At 38.8% G+C, this 20,478-nt stretch overlaps 1 long non-coding RNA gene across 1 annotated transcript; it reads left to right on the forward strand.

Moving 5' to 3' along the window:
* The first annotated feature begins 130 nt into the window (after positions 1–130).
* On the forward strand, positions 131–20,234 carry LOC129041431 (uncharacterized). Its single transcript, XR_010126957.1, has 4 exons — positions 131–257; positions 3,840–4,002; positions 19,081–19,267; positions 20,087–20,234. It is a non-coding gene; the product is annotated as an uncharacterized LOC129041431 (long non-coding RNA).
* The last annotated feature ends 244 nt before the right edge of the window (positions 20,235–20,478 follow it).

Genomic DNA, 20,478 nt, shown 5'->3' on the forward strand with positions numbered 1-20,478 from the left:
GGCGGGCCGGGCCTGCGCGGTAGTGGGACCCGACCCTGTCTCTAGTGGGCGTCTTGGGCCCGGGCTCTATTCTGGGCTGTGGGCCTGGGAAGGGCTCGCCGGGTGCCAAATGAGCTGTCCTAACTCTGCGGGGCTGCAGCTTCCTGCATGATGTTGTGGAGCTTGGCGCCTGACCCAGGATATAGAAGGCACTCTGGGCAGGCCGCGCTCCGCCCACGAAGGTACCCAACCCTCTGGGATAGATGCAGGAACGGATGGTTAGGACCCATTTTCACCCAACTTCTCGCCGCAGCTCTGGCTTACCACACGCTCCTCCCCATTCCCAATGAGCCGCTTTTTGCAGCACCAGGCAAACACTTACACCAGTGCTTTGTAAAGGAATCTTATTGTCCACCCTGTGTCTTGGCAAAAGAACAGTGATCACACAGATTCCGACTTGGGCTCTTTCCTTTAATCTTCAGAGGCTGAGTTTGCCCAGCTCAGGTATGCTGCAGCACACTACATCATCTCGGGTCTCCTGGCTCTTCTGCAGCTCTTCATTGCTACCCAAGTTATTTGAATACCCCAGGGATGCTTACCCTGCAAGCTTGGGGGCCTATCCGATGTCTTTTATTGTTGTGCCAAGAAATGGAATCTTTAACCAGAGTGGAGCTACCCAAGTTCTAGAAGATCATAATGTGATTGACTTAGTTTCACAGATTAATTCATTTTGCTTTTACCTTCTGAAATAAAATATACTGAGTTTCATTTTTAATTTTAAATACACTTTCATTTTTTTGTGGAAGGAAAGACCAAATGTTTACACTGACTCTGAACTAGTTATCAAACATAAAGATTTAGATTTCAAATTAACATGTCATGACAGGCCCCATTCCTTTGTCTGTCATTTCTAACTCCTTTAGCGGTAAAGTTTGACCTGAAGGGAAGTGAGGCTATGTGTAACTGAATGTTCCCTTTGTGTAAATATTCATAAGTTTTCTACAGAAATATTGTGTTTGATTACAGTACAGCTTTCTGTGTTTCATAATATATGGCAGACATACTATTCTAAGAAAAGTTCTGAATTTTGAAACATATCTAGCCAAAAAGATTTTAAATAAGGGATTAGGAATTTGTAGTTGTAATTTCCGAAGGTGTGATAAAGAACTTTTTCTTTCATATATAAGTGCGATGCTCTGGATGATGTTAAAGTTTGCTTACAAGATAAAGTTCTTAAATTGAGTAACTAAAAACTACTCAGAAACCTTCGTTGTACTTTTTTTCTCCTTTTTAGTGAGTCTTGGCATCTCTTTAAAAGTTTATGCATGTTTAATGCCTGTTGGTGCATAGAATTTAGAACCATTTCGCTTCACTCTTTTTCCTACTCTTGTTGTTTATTTCAATGGAAACAAGATGTTTCTGTAAAGATCCCTGAATTCTTGGAGAGACAAAAAGGTGTGGGAGTGAAAAAATGAATGGAACACAGATTTGAGTATGTAGAAAAAAGTCTTTTAAAATATTTTATACTGATAAGCGTGTGTACCCCAAATCACCAAAAAACAGGTATTTTAAAATATGTTTGGCTTCAAAATGTGTGATACATATTTTAATGAAAGATTCCAAATTATGTTGCATTCAGGTTAAACTTGAACGAGTTTGCATTTCTTAGAGTGGAGCGGGAGATATTGGCTGGTGAGGAAGATGTTTTAGGCACTTGAAGTATTTCTGATAGCAAGAAGTTGTTCCAAGATTAAAAACTGACTATGAGTCAAAGTAATTTTTTGGAGGAAAATTTGTAAGTAGTACAAGTGGTGATAATTTTTTAAGTTGCCATTAAAAAAACTTGTATTTTTGTTATTCTGTAGTTCTTACTCAGCATACCACAAATTGCAAAAGACTTTATAGATAAGTCTAGATAAATTTCACCATTAAAAAGTATTAAAATGCTAGACTAAGAAGTTCATATTTCAATCTGCATAACTGGCTTCCTGCTAAGATTTGTGACTCTAATAAGTAAGGAAATACGGTAAATAGCCCTAATCTATGGGAGATCTGTAACCTCCTTTCATCCTGATGTATAAAATGAACATGTTGAAGAAATAATTTTTGATGTTTCTTCTTTTTAATGGGGGGGTCAGTAGAAATATGGTCATTTTGGGAAGCAGCCAACAGCAAATTAAAGTACACTGGACGCAAAGAGGGCAATGTAGCATTAAAAATGAACTCCACTGCCAACAGCAGATGAACAGTGTTTCATACAAAAGATCTCTTTTTAGTACTAATCATTGATTTGGGGTTGCTTTTGATGATATTTACAGTATATGAAAAGTTGCCACCAAAATCTGAGGGGAAGAGTTACGATAACTATGATGTTTTTGCATCTCAGAAAAAAAAATGCCTTCTTACTAAACAAAATATAACATTTAAAAATGTTGTCAACATCTTTGTTGAAATATAATTTACATACCATAAAGTTCGGCCATTTAAAGTTCACAAATCAATGGTTTTACTATATTCACAGGGTTATGAAGTCACCATAATCTAATTTTAGAACATTTGGTTCAAATATTTAAAAAGATTATTTTCTACATACTCAAATCTCTGTTCCACTCATTTTTTTCAGTCCCACAACTTTTTCTATATCCAAAAATCCAGGCATCTTTACAGGAACATTTTGTTTCCATTGAAATAACAAGACCGGGAAAAGAGTGAAGCAAAGTGGCTCTAAATTCTGTGCTACCAACAGGCATTAAACATGATTCATCAACTGATGAATGTATGAACCACTTTTTGTTTGTCCATTCATCAGTTCATGGACATTTAGGTTATTTCTACCTTTTGTCTATTTAAATAATGGTACTATAAACATTTGTGTACAAGCTTTGTGTGAACAGGTTTTCAATTAGTATTTTAGGAGTGGAGTTGTTGGGTCATATGTTAACTCTATGTTTAACATTTTCAAAAACCGTCAAACTGATTTCCAAAGGAACTGTACTGTTTTTACATATCTGCTAGCAATATGAGTTTCAATTTCTCTGTGCCTTTAGTTACAATAACAATATAACAGCCCTTGCTATTGTCTTTTAAAAAAAATACAGCCACTCTAATGAGTGTGAGGTGGTGTCTTGTGGTTTTGATTTACATTTTTTTGTGAAGACTAAGCGTGTTGAGTGTTTTTTCATGTGCTTATTGGCCATTTATATATCCTCTTTGGAGAAATGTTTATTAAGATCCTTTTCCCATTTTTTAATTAATGCACATATTTTAAAATTATATTAAAATTAGGCAAAGGTCTGACCATAAAAAGGCTGCTTATGGAATACTGTTATGTTAAACTTCACTTACAGGATGTTAAATCCTTAGAACTGAAGTTTTCCCCAGAAAAAGATTAATGGAAACATCAATTGCTTTTCAGACTTGATTCTGCTTCAAAAGATGGTTTTACACAAATAATTAAAGAAAACTTTAGTACACAATGAATCACTTTTAGTTTGGTATGCATCCACATTTCAGCATTTAGTAGTGGTCCTGAGCAGAAAGTGAAAAACAGAGCAATTTTCCACGAGGTCAAGTCTGCCAATTTCAGGGATCTGCTGTGTACCCCAATTTCTTTCTTAATCCCTGCTGAGGATCTTGAGAAGCAGGAGCAGCACCAAAACCAGGGCATGCACTGGATCCAAGGTTCTTTTTGTTGTAGTTGTGAGATTCCAAACTAGACCCCAGTGGCTTGCAAGGATGACCAAATGAGAGCCCTGTTTAAAACTTCTTCAATTTTTAAAAGCAAAAGCAATTACAAGAAAATGAAACAATGCAGAGGGATCATGTGTGCTTTCAAGTGTCTTCATGTGCTCTTTCTCCAGGTTTAACCACCAAGGACTCTGAGAGCTGGCAGGTCTGAGTAACCCTGGTAACAATTCTCTTCACCTTATCAAAACCTGAGCTAAAACCAATGCATCAGCTGATGATGACAGCAGAGAGTGGCAGGGCTGAGGACCCAATATTCATTTCCCAGGCTGGCGGAGAGTGAGTAAATGAGATTCTAAAACTAAACAAGGGAGGTCAGAGACTCTTTCCAACCTTACTTGATGGCTTCTGGCCAAAGCAAGGAAGTGTCTTGGAAGATGTTGGTTGGTGATGGTGCGAAAAGACACTTGAGGAGGAGGGAAGAAAAAGCAGCACCCCTTGATAAAGGCGGGGGAGAGAAGATATGGGGAAAGCCCTGAATTCCTCACCAAAGGCCAATCTCAGAGAGTAGCAGAGGGGTTACAATCTGTGCTTTGGCCAAGGGTGGGAGTGGAGGAGTGGGGGTTAGGATGATGGCTTGGAGCGGGCATCATTTAAAACTTAAAGAAACCGGGGTGCAGGCAAAGCACCCCACACACTAAGCAGTAGTCCCACAGGCTGCGACCTGAAACCTTCACATCTACTCTTAACAAGCCCCCATGGCGAGAGGACTATTGCGAGGGGAGAAGGCAGAGACCCCAGACCATGTAATCAACAGCAAGGTGACTGTGTGATGTGTCTTTTCCCATATTTAGGAGGGTGAGTTTTATGAATGACTTTAAATATTATGCACTTAATGGTTATGTTTATTACTTCGTACAAAATATTTCTGAGGGCCAGGCACAGTGGCTTATGCCTGTAATCCCAGCACTTTGGGAGCCCAAGGTGGGTGGATCGCTTGAGCCCAGGAATTTGAGACCAGCCTGGGCAACATGGCAAAACCTTGTCTCTGCAAAAAATTTTTAAAAAATTAGCCTGGTATGGTGGTGCACACCAGTAGCCCAGCTATTTGGAAGGCTGATGTGGGAGGATCACTTGAGCCTAGGAGGTCAAGGTTGCAGCAAGCCATGATCATGCCACTGCACTCCCACCTGGGTGACAGAATGAAACTCGGTCTCAAAAATAATAGTAATATTTGAGGAACCATTCAATTTAAGCAGGTACTAAAGAAGAAATTAAGGGCTCTTCCTTACTGAAAGTTTTCCCCTGAGAAATAGGAACTTGGCAACTTTATGCAAAACTTCAAATGACTTATTATTAGGTCAATAAAAATAAAATAATGTTGAAGCGCTAAGATTGTTAAAGAAGCTTAAAGATATTGTTATCATATTAGTGTTTACACAATAATGTGTCAACTTTTATTCAACATTATCTCCTTGCTTTTTGAGGCAAATATATTTTGTATAAAGTTTTGAGAATGTCTGAGGTGTTTCCTGTACCTCTTCTGGGCTCTCAGTCTTATCTTGGTATATAAAACCATTCAGGCTTTAGGGGCATCACTTTTTTCCAGGTAGAATTTTCCAGATGAGCCTATAATATTCTGGAATAAATAACAAACCATTGTTTATAAAATTTAGAACAACCTTGATAAGCCTCAACATTCCATAGCAGGACCATTGCAATTCAGATAATTGGATGAGGCACGGTAACATACAGTGCTGAAGGGGAGGTTTAGAAACTTAATTCTGTTGCTAAAAGACATGTGGTCTTGGGCTAATCATTTAAACCCTACTAGTTAGACCTCAGCATTCTCTTGGAAATAAAATTATTGCTTTCTGTTCTCCAGAATCCCTACCTATTTTATAGCTCTCAGAAACTCCCAGTGAGCTTCATAAGGTATCTCCAAGCAGAGTTCATTGTGGCATTGTCTCCTGCAGGGCAGAAATCCCATGAGAAAGTGGAGTAGTCATGACAAGTATGTGATTTACAATCCACCACAGGAAACTTGTAGGATTCCTTAGAAAACAAAGTGGGTTCCACCATCTCTTGGGTCTGTTATTCCCTCTTGAGAAACCTTTCTTATTATTCTCCCTTTTTTCCTCTTCTCGGCCCTTCACTAGCAACCCAGGCTGACTACACAACCTGTTTCCTCAAAGATCGTTTTCACTGCCTGTCTTTTTCATGACCATTATGACCTCTTCTCAGCTGCAGTTTCACCCTGAGGCCTTGTGCAAATGAAGTTGTCTAACCGGGACAGTTAACTGTGCCTGGGCAACTTGATACACTTAGCACAGGCTGCCTAATATTGTTTTCTTTTTAGCATTTTAATTACTTTGGACTCTGCTTTGGATTGCACAAGGTTCACTTCTTTTTCTTTTTGTTTAATAGAAGCTGTTGTGTGATTAGTTAAAGAGGTAAAAGGCTATACAAATAAGTATTTATTGAACACTGTTCCTTGCCCAGCATTATGTTAAATACAGATTCAAATCAATAAGACGATTCTGAATTTTCCCGTTTTCTGTTTTCATGGATATGACAACTCATAGAAGGTGAGAGACCTTAGGTATACTTCATTGTATTTTATGGTGAAGCAAGGATACTGTGAAAAATAATCATAAACTGTCCAAGTATGTAACTTCTATAGACAGTGCATTTGACATTCTGCTTGTATAAATATAAGTACTGCACTTATGTATCTTTTCATTACTTACACAGTTCTCAATGCTATCCCTTGCATTAATATTTGCTTTTGAATAAAAATCTAATATATGGCACATATCATTTTATTAAACATACATTGCATGTCTCTAAGACAATGCCAAGCCAAAATAGATGCAGCTTGAATTTTTATGTGTTAAAAAAACACACTGGATAAGAGCTTTTACCTCTGAGTTATAAGAATATAGGATATTTTTATTTCTTTGCATTCTCCTGCATTTTCCAATGGCCTAACATGAATAATAATAATCTTATATAAATATATGTGTATCTATGTATACATATAATTGTATGTTTGTGAATATGTATATCCATATTTCTAATGGACCTCAGGATATCATAAATTTCTGCATCCTGCCTTCAAAAGTTTATGGTGCCATTATCTCTATAAGAGGTCAATCATCAGAAGCCCAGTAATATTAAGTGACTTATCCAGAATTATTTAAGCAGGAAGTGATGGAAGAGAGATCAGAACCAAGATTTATCTAACTACTAGTCTTGCACTTTTCCTGTTTAAATGCAAGTGACAGGTGGAATTTTGGGACTACCCTTTCCTCCAGCATTATAGATGTGTGCTGCTTACTTTATGTTAAAACTAGCATTCCAGAACTTAAAGTCTGTAATCCAAGTTTGTGTGTTTGTGTGTCTACTGTCCTTAGTCAATTTAAACATTTTTATCTTTTTTTGTATACCGAAGAATGTCTTACAGAGTAAAATGCTTACATTAGACTCAGTAATAATACCTTAAAGAAAATTATAACAAAAAAACATTAGCAGTGGTTGCTTCTGGGTTATTGGGTAATATTTGTCTTCTCATTTACACTTCCGTATGTTTTTTCTTATTTTCTATAATGACTGCTTCATAGTTTACCAAGTCATCAAAATTGATTTATTTATAAAAAGGAGATTGATATTTCTGAGTTCATGCTTTTTTCCTTTTCTTCAAGTAAGGAAAAAGTTTTATTCAACAAAGCCAAATATATATATTTATGGTAAATATTTAACATTATATAGTGTTGCTTTTAAAAAAATTCTATCACAGACTCCTTTAATAATCTGTTGGAAGTTATGAAACCTTTCCTTAGAAAAATACAAGTATATGTGAAGCCACAAAATGTTTTGAAGAATTTCTGGAGGTTCACAGACCCCTGAAGCTCATTCATTTAAACCTCCAGTATTGCTGAAAGGATGGGCTATGATTTTTATCAGAATATTTGGGATGTTTGTATTAAATGCAGATTTCCAGCATTGCCCCTGACTGCCTGAATTGGATGGGAGGAGTGGGGCCCAGGAATCTGCCCCTTTAATAAGATAGTCCTTCCCTACCCTCTAAGCAAATAGAATGCAAAGCAAGTAAGAAAATCTCAAGACCTACATGTCTAGAGAGCTCATATTAAGAATCCTAAGTAAGAATAACACAAACTAAAATAATAGAGAATGTCCAGTGCCAGTCCTTGAAATTAGGATTCTGAGCAGGAGTTTGTTAGGTAGAGAATGGGAAAAGGGTGTGTCCAGCTGAGGAAAGGGCAGAGTTGAACAGGTGGAAGCATGGGCACAGTGGGAAGTACGGACTAATAACAAGTTTGCCTGGGAACCAGAAATAATTAAATAAAGGCAGCTGGAAAGACTCATGCTTAATCATGATCCTACAGGAATGGCATATAGTAGTCATGAGGCCAAAAATAGTGATGCCAGACTCAGGCTTGTATTGTCTTGGGAAAATAATACTTAAAGCAGTCTCAATAACATGTAGCTCTGTTAAGTTTCTCATTGTGAGAGTGGAATGGGATCCCATGGACAAGTATAGAAATAGTATTTACCTGGAGAAAAGATAGAGGCACTCATGAGAACTTCAGACTATTCCAGAATTATAAAATGTTAAAAATAGAAGAGACTTTATTTATTATCTCTTTCAACTTTCTCAATTAAAAAAGTAAAATTCTTTGGAGTTTATCAAATCTTGTTTATTACTATTTGAGTTGTTAATTCTGTAAAGTAAGATAACAATACAGCCACCAAAAAGAACAAGATCATGTCCAAGATCATGTCCTTCGCAGGGACATGGATAGAGCTGGAGGCCATTATCCTTAGCAAACTAACACAGGAACAGAAAACCAAATACCGCATGTTCTCACTTATAAGTGGGAGCTAAATGATGAGAACATATGGACACATAGAGGGGAACAACACATACTGGGGCCTTTTGGAGAATGGCGGGTGGTGGCAGGGGGAGGATCAGGAATAATAACTAATGATATTAGGCTTAATACCTGTGTAATGCAATAATCTCTACAACAAACCCACATGACACAAGTTTACCCATGTAACATACCTGAACATGTACCCCTGAACTTAAAATAAAAGCATAAAAAAGTTATTATAATGCATATTTCCTTATTTTATGGTTGAAATGGCAAATAATGATGTGATTTGCCTCCAGGTCACACACTGGCAGAGCTGAGTTTGGAAACAGTTTTATTACTTAATTGCTTATTTTCAAAAACGTTTTAGAGACAGGGCCTTGCTCTGTCACCAGGCTAGAATGCAGTGGCACAAACATAGCTCACTGCAGCCTTGAACTTCTGGCTCAAGTGATCCTCTCACCTCAGCCTCTTGAGTAGCTAGGACTATAGGCATGTGCCACCATACCTAGTTAATTTAAAAAAAAAAAATTGTAGAGACATGGTCTGTGTCATCCACACTGTTCTTGAATCCCTAGACTTAAGCAATCCTCCCACCTCAACCTCCCAAGGAGCTGAGATTACTGGCATGAGCCACTATGTCTGGCTAGATTACTTCTTAAATTACACAATGCCCAACCCAGAGCAGCAATAATTGTGTGTTTGTACATTGTACTATGTATCCATAAGCAATCTTTGTTCAGATGTATGACAGTGAGAATGAGCGTTGGGAAAGCTATAACAACAGGCAGAAGCCTAGTACCTGGCACCAGGAACCAGATAAACACCATGGTAGTGCTTTGTAAACACCGAAATTTGATAGCTCGTGAGGAAAAAAGGAGTAATAGTATACAGAACCATAAGTGTTTTCAGAAAATATGAAATCAATGAGTTGTATTATATTTGTGGTAAGTGAAACCTAGACTTTGGAAATGACATTCAGGCATTAGGAATATTAGTAGTTCTAGATAAATGTCACAAGCCCATAAGCAAGTGAAAGTTTTTGTCCTGGTTAAATACCCTAATATGGTACATTTTAATTTTCTTGTTTGTTCATCCATTCAACAATACTTACTGTTGCCATCACGGTACTAAGTGAAGGAATAAATTAAGAGAATAAGACTGATATGCTTTCTAGTCTCATGGAACTCACAGGCTAGACAGGGAGATAGCCATTAAAAAATGAAATACACAAATTTAAAATCAAAATGTTTAACATGCTCTTCCATCTATTTCAAGGACACTTCCCACCATCTGCACCTGGCAACACTTATTTATCCTTCAGATCTCAGCTTGTATATTATCTCTTTAGTCTTGCTTTACCACCAAATATAAATTAATATTTTATTTCACCTAACAAACATTTTTAAATGACTTGTACGCAAAAGAAAGGCAATAACCAATGCTGGCAAGGATGTGGAGAAAATGCAACTCTTGTACCTTGTTGGTGGGAATGTCAACTAGTACAGCCACAATGGAGAATAGTATGGAGGTTCCTCAAATTAGAAACAGAAATACCATATGATCCAGCAATCCCACTGCTAGGTATATACTCAAAAGAAAGGAAATCAGTATATCAAAGAGATGTCTGCATCCAATGTTTATTGCAGCACTATTCACGATAGCTAAGATTTGGAAGCAACTTAAATTGCTTCCTAAGTGCCCATCAACAGATGAATGGATTGAAAAATGTGGTACACAATGGAGTACTATTTAGCCATAAAAAAGAATAGGATCCCATCATCTGCAACAACATGGATGGAATTGGAATTGGAGGTCATTATGTTAAGGGAAATAAGCCTAGCACAGAAAGACGAACTTCGCATATTTTCACTTATTCATGGGAGTTGAAAATTAAAACAGTTGAATTTATGGAGATAGAAAGTAGAAGGATGGTTATCAGAGGCCGGGAAGGGTAGTAGGGGTAAGGGAGTAGTGGGGATGGTTAATGGGTACAAACACAGATAGGATGAATAATATCTAGTATTTGATAACACAACAAGGTTACTACAGTCAACAAATAATATATTGTACATTGAAAAATAAGTAAGAGTATAATTGAAATGTTTGTAATACAAAAAAATGATAAATGCTTGAGGTGATGGATACCCCAGTTACCCTGATGTAATTTTTAGGCATTGAATGCCTGTATCAAAATTTCTCATGTATGCTATAAATTATATGCACCTACCCACAAAAATTAAAAATAAAAAAATACCTACACAGTGGGAAGATATATATTTTCTAATGATATATAAAATAAGACAGGGGTCTCCAACCCCAAAGCCATGGGCCAGTATCTGTCCATGGCCCATTAGGACCTTGGCCACACTGCAGGAGGTAATTGGTGGAGCAAGTATTACTGCCTGAGCTCTGCCTCGTGGCAGAACAGTGGTTGTTTTAGATTCTCATAGGAGTGCAAACCCTATTGTGAACTGTGCATGCAAGAGGTCTAGGTTGTGCACTCCTTATGAGAGAGAATCTAATGCCTGATGATCTGAGGTGGAGCAGTTTCATCCTGAAACCATCCTCCCCAGCCCCTATCCATGGAAAAATTGTCTTCCACGAAACCAGTTCTTGGTTCCCAAAAGGTTGAGGACCACTGAAATAAGGCTCTAATATCTAGAATATATGAAAAGAAACTCTTACAAATCAACAGCAAAAATACAAATAACCTGATTATAAAAATTGGCAAAAGACTTGAAAAGACATTTCTCTAAAGAAGATAGACAAATGTCCAACAAGCAGATGACAGATGATCAATGTCATTTGTCACTAAGGGACTGCAAATCCAAACCACAATGAGATACCACTTCATACCTAGGATGGGTATTAGAAAAAGTAAAGTAAGTGTTAGAGAGGATGGTCTAGTTATAGATGTGAAGAAATTGGAATCCTTATATATTGCTGGTGGGAAGTAAAATGGTGCAGCTTCTATGGAAAAAATGGGCAATTCCTCAAAATGTTGACATAGAATTTATGGCCCAGCAATTCCACTCCTAGGTCTGTACACCCAAAGAATTCAACAGGCACTCATACAAATACTTGTACAGAAATATCCATTGCAGTACTAGTCGCAATAGGCAACAGGTAGAAACAACCCAAATGACCATAAACAGATAAGATAAACAAATTTTGGTATATCCATACAATGGAACATTATTCAGTCACAAAAGGGAGCAAAGTATTGATACATGCTATAACACGCATTTACCTTGTAAAAATACAATAAGTAAAAGAAGCTGGACTCAAAAACTGACATATTGTAAGATTCCATTTCTATGAAACATCTAAAGTAAGCAAATCCATAGGAACAGAAAACTGAGAGGAGACTGGAATGGTGAGTGACTGCTAATGAGTATGCAGTTTCTTTTTGGATTAATTAAAATATTCCAGAATTAGATATTAGTGACTATTGGCCAAATTTGTGAATATATTAATATATTTTTAAAACTACTGAATATATAAAAAAAGGGTAAATGCTATGATGTGTAAATTATATCTCAATTTCATAATGAAAAAATATTATTAAATATAGGCATCTGCAAAATTTTTGTTTCTGTTTCTCACAACATTCTTATTTTTTAGTTTTAAAAATACAAGATAAAATAATTTCAAATTTAAACTGGCTAATTTCCAAACCCATATTTATAAACAATCTGAATTTATAGAAGCATGCAATTTCAACAGTAAATTTAATTTTATGGAAAAGAGAAAACTTTTAGGAGAATAAAAGGATGTTCAAAAAATAGAAAAAAAGCAACCCATTTATCTTATAGAAAAAAGATAAGCCACATTTTACAGATTTTGAATCTGTAAAATACAGGTTTTGAATATTCTTGATTCAAGAGATAACTAATTAATAAAAATTTTTTTGTTAATTTTTTTTTGAGACAGTCTTGTTCTATTGCCCAGGCTCAAGTGCAGTGGCACCACATACCTCACTGTAGCCTCAAACTCCGTGGCCCCACCTGGGACCATATGTATGCAAAACCACACACGGCTAATTTTATAAATTCATTTTTTTCTAAAACTTGCTTGCAGGACAAAATAAAAATTTTTTAAATATATTTTTTGTGGAAACCAGGTTTCCCTCTGTTGCCCAGGCTGGTCTCAAACTCCTGGGCCCAAGTGATCCTCCTGCCTCAGCTTCCAAGTACTGGGATTACAGGTGTGAGCCACAGTGCCTGGCCTTAACAGAAATTTCTAAAACGTCAAAAGATGCTTCTAAAACCAGTCATTCATGAGCAGTTTTGCTGAACCTTTAGAATCCATGTTGGAACAAATTTTTATTTCAAAAGGAAGTTTAAATATAGAAGCAGCCAAGTCATTTTACCAAATATTCTTCTGAAAGAGTATAGAAATCCTATTTCTAGGGAAACAGAATACTGAACTTAAGTAAACATTTGTGTTCCAAAGGGCAGTCATAACTTAATGATTCTCCTTAAATGATTAACAAGAACATTTAATTTAAAGTCAACCTGTTTACAACAGAGCCTTGAAATACATGTTTTTTTTTAACAGAACAGGGAAAAAATGTTCACATAAATACTAACCTGAGCTGCCATTACTGTCTGGTGGTAGAACAGAGTTCAAATGAGTTACCATTGGTAGCGTAGTGAATTATGTGAGAGAAAAAGTCCTCCCACATCTCCTGAAGAAGGGGAGCTTCAACAAACTTCACTAATTTGAATGAGAAAGACGAGAGAGATTTGTATCATTTATCTCCGTATATAACATTAATAGAAAAACACTAGCAACATATAGTCAGTTACTTGAAATAGCCTATTTCTGTAACCATCCAACAGGTTCTTTCTGCCCACCGCACAAACAAAATCAACTCACAGAGACCATGGCATTACAGTAAAGAAAGACTTTGATGCTGGTGACGCCATGTCGGAGACAGAGTTATTACTCAAATCAATCTCATTCAAGGCTTTTAGGTGAGGGCTTTTCAAAGGTAGTTTGGTGGGCAGGGGGCTAGGGTATATAGGGAGTGCTGATTGGTTGGGTTGGAGATGAAATCATAGGGAGCAGAAGCTGTCCTCTTGCTCTGCGTCCCTTCTGAGTGGGGCCACAGGAGTGGTTGGCCAATCCAGGTGGAGCCACTGGTCAATAGACTTGCCAAAAATCCTGGAAAAAAAATCTCAAAAGGCCAAACTTAGGTTCTACAATAGTGATGTTCTCTGCAGGAATAATTGGGGAAGTTGCATATTTTGTGACTTCCAGAATAATGGCTGGTTTATGTCTACACCTTAGCAGAATTCAGGCACCTCTGTCCTCCTAGTCTGGTATTCTCTCATTAGCTCTAAGGCAGTTGTATTTTGAAGAAGGGCTATTATCATTTAAACTATAAACTAAATGTCTCTCAAAGTTATCTTGACCTAAACCCAGTAATAATTAAGGGCAGCTAAAAGTAAGGTGGGAGTTGGTTAAATCAGATCTCTTTCACTGCCATAATTTTCTCACTGCTATAATTTTTGCAAAAGCAGTTCATTTTGACTTTCATCTAATTATTGAGCCTGATATCATAAATATATTAAACATTAGTGATTTCTGACAGCATGATGATCATCAACATCTTGGTCTTCAAATGTCAGTGAGACTAAATAATGCTTCAATCCTGTTGGTGTCACTGAGATTAAAGAAAAGAAGAAACCAGTCAAACAGGCAGTTAGGGCGGGTCCTTGGTTGAATTCTTTCACACAAAAGAACAGCCTGCAGGCTCAGATAAGGGAACTTGCACAGGGGGGCTTGCTTAAGATGTGCCCACAGCTGCACAGATAAGAAAGGCTAAACAGGTGACTTGCCCAGACAAGCCCACAATGGAAAATTCCATCCCCTAACGCAGGCACAGTAAGGGGAACAAAGCAATATGGAGTAACTCAAGCTAAGGGCCTGCATGTGCACTAGGAGGACAGGGTGGAGCTACCAGAAATTCATGCCTTATGCAGATGAGATGTCCAGCTATCATCAGTTTCTTATAAAAGCCTTTGCATTCAACTGTAAAAACAGCAGCCCTCTTCCAGGCCCCCTCTTGGTAGTGGAGAACTTTCTTCTTTTGCTTATTAAACTTTTGCTCCAACCTCACCCTTTGTGTCCATGCTCGTTAATTCTCTTGATCCTGAGACGAAGAGTTCTGGGTGATACCTCACAGTGAGAGACTTCTGCTTTGTGGTGCATTGGCAAGACTAACATTTTGGTGCATTGGCTGGGAAAGGAAAAATCAGAAGAAAGTATGAGTGGACCTCCAATTCTACTTTCATTTCTGAGGCTTTTCACCCTCATTTTAAAAATTTGAACAAAACACTGGGCCCCTGTTAGCCAGTTAAAAGCTTTTAGAGTGGCTGCCAGCCTTACAAGACTCAGGGGACAGGCTTGCTTTAGAGGACTTTGTCAATCCCCGATTGCCCTCATGTGGTGGGAACGTTGGCTCTGTTCCAATCCAGTTTCCTTTCACAGAGGACCTAGCCATCTATGGGATTGGAAGTGAGAGACAGGACTAGCTGGATTTCTTAGGCTAAGAATTCGTAAGTGTAGCTGCGGAAGGTGACCGCACCCACCTTTAAACACGGGTCTTGTAACTCAGCTCACATCCAACCAATCAGGTAGTAAAGAGAGCTCACTAAAATACCAATTAGGCTAAAAACAGGAGGTAAAGAAATAATCAAATCATCTACCGCCTGAGAGCACAGGGGAAAGGACAATGATGAGGATATAAACCCAGGCATTCAAGCCGGATCGGGCAACCCCCTTTAGGTCTCCTCCCCTTGTATCAGAGCTCTCTCTGTTTTCACTCTATTAAATCTTGCAACTGCACATTCTTCTCGACCGTGTTTGTTCCAGCTCAAGCTAAGCTATTGCTCACCGTCATAGGCCCGCCGCTGACTTCCACCCATCTGGATCCAGCAGGGTGTCTGCTGCGCTTCTGATCCAGTGAGGCACCCATTGCCACTCCCGATTGGGCTAGAGGCTTGCCATTGTTCCTGCACGGCTGAGTGCCCAGGTTTGTCCTAACACTAGTCGCTGGGTTCCACAGTTCTCTTCCGTGACCCACGGCTTCTAATAGAGCTATAACACTCACCGCATAGCCCAAGGTTCCATTCTTTGGAATCTGTGAGGCCAAGAACACCAGGACAGAGAACAAAAGGCTTGCCGCCATCTTGGGAATGCCCCCCGCCCCACCGCCCATCTTGGGAGCTGCCCACCACCATCTTGGGAGCTCTAAGAACAAAGACCCCCCCAGTAACAGAAGGAGACCCTGGGGCAACTGAAGACATCTGGTTGAGGCTACACCTCGGTGTTACCTGAAGACCCCTGGATTAACTCTGGCCCCCAACAGCCCATCAGGGTATCAGCACCAGAACTTCCAGACTTTTCTATCACATTTCCTTCCTTTCTTTTTGTGGCTATCATATCTGCTATCCCTTCTTCGCATGCTATGTTAAGGGACTTTTTAAAGCCTGGGGAGATAATCTTGTTGGGTAAAGTTAGCAAATGCCTTAGTAACCAGGAATGTAACTCAAAAAAATTGCTGCTTCTGTGATTTCCTTGAGATGGGGGAATTTCAATATTTCAGTCTAGACTTTCACCTCTTAAGGGCTTTCTTGTCCCCTAATAATAAGCATTCATGGCACTGTGTGGGAGGATATTTTACCCTGAGTGAATACCCTCCTCTCCATTTGGGTTGTTTTTTCTCAGTGTGAGAGCTCAGAACTGCCCAGTGAGTTTAAGCAGTTCCTTCATAAGACAAGTTAAGTTTTTCTTGTTAGGAGGCATATTATGGGGACAGCCTATTAAGCTCAAAACCTCTCTTTCTAACCTCTGCTTGGAAAGTCAGTTTTTCCCTAACATTTCAAACCCTATGGCGCCAACTAGTGGGATGGGATTTTTCTCTGTGTGGAGCCTTGTCAGCCCTTTGCCCCAAAACTCTAGTTCCCTGATTCCTTTCCCTCTTACATCCCTCTCCCAGTGATCAGTCCCTATGGCCTATTTGTAATCAGAAAAACTCCCCTTTCAGCAGCCAGGAGGAAGCTACTCTAGCAAGACAGATTTTAGCCTCAGTGCTAAAATCATCAGAGGGAGGATGGCCAGTCAATTCTTATGTTATTTTGAGGCATCTGTTCTGCATCCAGCTATATTGGCATCTAAGTGAGAAAGGGATCTTATGTTTAGAAGTCAATTGGTCCCATTCTTTAGGAATTCATAACTTTGCCTGGGTGGTAGTAAGAGGATGTAAGGGATAGATTTAAGACACTCCCCCCTTTAAAGGGCCTTGCCCAAATTCAACTACCATACAGTCTCTTCTGAGCCCCTGGGGTACTCTCGGAGCCTTATGGGCCAACTGGATCTAGGAAATCAGCAGGGCAGAGAGCTAGGGTCTCACACAGGTAAACATGGCACTACTGCTGACTAGCTCCTCCAGATCCATGGGTGAAGGTCATGCTTGCATCCATGGGTGGCACCTATGATGGTTGCCAGGACCCAGAGGAGACGGGAGGGAAGAGGAGAATGGGGATGTCCTTTCTGTCTTTCTCTCCACTCTGGGTCACTCCGAAAGGAGGAAGGAGACTTCTTCTCCCCTCTTTCCTAGATAGGTAACAACCCATCTTCAAGCCTGCACTCCCCTCGAGTGTAGCCTGGATCTTCTTTAAAGCTTAGACCTTAAAGTTCACTCTGGGAAAGCCCCAACATCACTCACATATAGAGGCCTTCCAGGATTTATCCCAAGTATTTAAAGTCTCCTGGAAGGGTGTGATGTTACTCTTAAATCAAACCCTAACTGCTGCTGAGAAACAGGCAGCCCTACAGGTGGCAGAGAAATTCAGAGACAAACAGCATGTCTCCTATAGCCAGTCAAAAAAGAAAGCCAGTCAAAAAGGGAAAGGTTAAGAAAGAGACAGAATCCCCATTCCTAGTAGGAAGAGAGGCAGTGTCTCTTAAACAACCTAATTGAGACCCCAGTGATACCTTAGATGAGTGCAAATTAAAACATTTTCAAATGTGCATATTAGAGGGCTTATGGAGGACCAGAGCCAAGCCTCTTAATTACTCCAAACTTTCCATGATAGATCAAAAACTAGATGAAAATCCCTTAGCCTTTTTGGAAAGGCTGAGAGAGTCTTTAGTGAAACACACCTCCCTGTCTCCTGATTCAATTGAGGGAAAAGGTAGAGAGAGGGGTATCTTAGAATGGAATGCAGGCTTGGGCCTCCATAAGCTTGCAGTTCAATCTAGCCTGGTAAACTGGTCAGTTACAAGCTTTGCTGCAGGACTCCATCTTGTTTTACATTTTGACCTATAACCACATGGCAGTACTTTGTTTTAGACTCTGCCATTTTACAATGGCAGCCCAGGTTCAATCCTGGCTTGGGGAATGAATACTTGCAAGTTAATAGCTGTGTGACTTTTGCCATTTGCTGATTCTCTTCCCCTCCATGAACAACTTCTAGCTCCTTTCTTAAATCTTCCTTCTCTGAGTTTCCTTTAAAGGTTCTAGATTTCATAAAAGTGTAACCACACAATGGGTTCACCCTGCCTGCTGCCTAGACAGAGCTGATTTATCAGGATGGGGAAATTCCAATGGAGAGGGGGTGATTCATGTGGGACTGGCTGTGCAGGAGATGGAGTTCTGTTATTGCTTGGGTCTCTCTCCCTGAGAATTTGTGGAGCAGAGTTTTTGAGGATGGCTGGTTGATAGGGGGAGGCCAGTGAGCTGGGAGTGCTGATAGGTCAAATCAGAAATAAAATCACAGGGAGTTGCAGCTACCTTCTTGTGCTGAGGCAGTTCCTGGTTTGGGGTCACAAGATCAGATGAGCCAGTTTATCAGTCTGAGTGGTGCCAGCTGATCCATCAAGTGCAGGATCTGCAGAATATCTGAAGTGCTGATCTTAGGAGCAGTTTAGGGAGGGTCAGAATCTTGTGGCCTCTAGCTGCATGACCCCTAACCCATAGTTTCTAATCTTGTGGCTGGTTTCTTGGTCCTACAAAAGCATTCTGGTCCCCCAGGCAACAAGGAGGTTTGTTTTGGGAAAGGGCTATTAGTATTTTTGTTTTGGACTATAAACTATAAGTTTGTCCCAGAGTTGGTTCAGCCTATGCCCAGGAATGAACAAGGACAGCTTGGAGGCTAGAAGCAAGATGGAGTTGGTTAGGTCAGATTTCTTTTACTGTCTCAGTTACAATTTTGCAATGGTGGTTTCAAAAGCTGCTTACCACCCCTTTGAAAGTACCTTGTACACTCATGATTAAATCATAACCTTAATTGAGGCTTCTTGGTTTCACCTGTTAGGTTAGTTTTGGTAAAGTTCAAAAACCAGAAATGTTAATTGCTTGATGTGGCTAAAGTCAGGTAACATGAGATTTAAAAGGATTTTCTTAAAGAGTGCTCAGCTTAATTAAAACTGGATATCCAATCTACAGGTATATGTACAAGGCCTTTATGTTTTTCTCTTCTTGGATCTTGTTTTTCTGGAACAGGTTTTTTTCTCAGTCAACTGAATTCTTTTTCTCCACTTCGTCTTGCCACTCTTAATGCATGCATGAGATGCCCTAAGATAATTTCTGATGGCCTGGGACTCCTTGGGAAAAAAATGAAAAGGCACCACAGATTCCATTTTGGGAGAAACCTCCATTTTCCTCATGAAACCCCAGGAATTAGAGGCAGGTAGATCCCTCTCAAAATCTGTTTTTGTCCTCCAGCAATACCTGTTTAATAGACCCTAGAAACTGCATGCTTTCCTAGCCCTGCTCTTAAACAGCACCACCCAGAGGCCAATAATTCAATTAGGAGATTGATGAACAAAAATATCTAATAAATACTGGCTCTGCTTCTGTTTGCTTGTGTAGTTATATATGTGTTGTGTGTGATGCCTATAAAAAGTGCTCTAATTGATTGGCTTAAAGAAAAATAAGTGCTTAAATCAAATTTTTTAAAGGAAATATAAAAGCTGTAATGCCTTTTAGTTCACATAACTTTAATCTTTAAGAAATAAAAATAGTTTTAAAAATAATTGGTAAAATGCAGATGTCAAAATGTAAATAGGTGGCCTAAATCATGTAAGTCGGATACTAGGTTTGCTAAATGTTTCAAGGTTGTAAACTGCCTGCTTTACAAGTTGGTAAGGCCTGGGTACATACAAAATTAACCCCACCCCTAACTATGCTGGAAAAAGTCAGACATTATCTGTGCCTAGTACATAATTAAAACAATGTACCAGTTTTACATTAAAGTTAAAAATTGCCAAGAGTTACCATTATAACATGTAAATGAGACTATGGAAAATAGATTTACATGAAAGGTGTGTAAGAACAGTAAAATGTGTTTGTGGTAAAAGATAGTAAAAAGACATAGAAATGTAAACCTTGCCTAGGGATAAAGGATTGTTTTAAAACCAATGTAAGAGTAAAATTTGGCTTTCTGTCCCTTGTACAAGATTTTCATGTAATAGTGAAGGATAATGAAAATTTTTTATTTGCCTTGCAGATAAACTGCCAGGGAGAAGAATAAGAAGACAGGAGACAAACTGTTTGGAAAGCTAAATCTTCCCTCTTAATGAGTAAAGGTTTTTGCCTTGTCTTAAAGTTTCTGAGTCCTAATTTTGGCAAAATAAATAACTTATGGTAATGTGGAATTGTATTTTGTAATATTAAGTGTTTGAACCTCTAACATTTACTTCCCAAAATCAAACTTCAGTTTCAAAATTGTCTCTCTCAACCCCTAGCTTTTGGATGCTACAGAAGGCCCCTGAAGCATCAAGAAGAGAGGTAAACAGGATTATTTAACATGTTTAGGTATATGGGATTGGCCAAATGATGTTTAATGATCTTCAGGTTATATTTTAGTGAATAATATTAATATATTTTCCAAAATTGTAT

The sequence above is a fragment of the Pongo pygmaeus genome, chromosome 6 (genome assembly GCF_028885625.2).
Source record: "Pongo pygmaeus isolate AG05252 chromosome 6, NHGRI_mPonPyg2-v2.0_pri, whole genome shotgun sequence".
NCBI classification, from domain to species: Eukaryota; Metazoa; Chordata; class Mammalia; order Primates; family Hominidae; genus Pongo; species Pongo pygmaeus.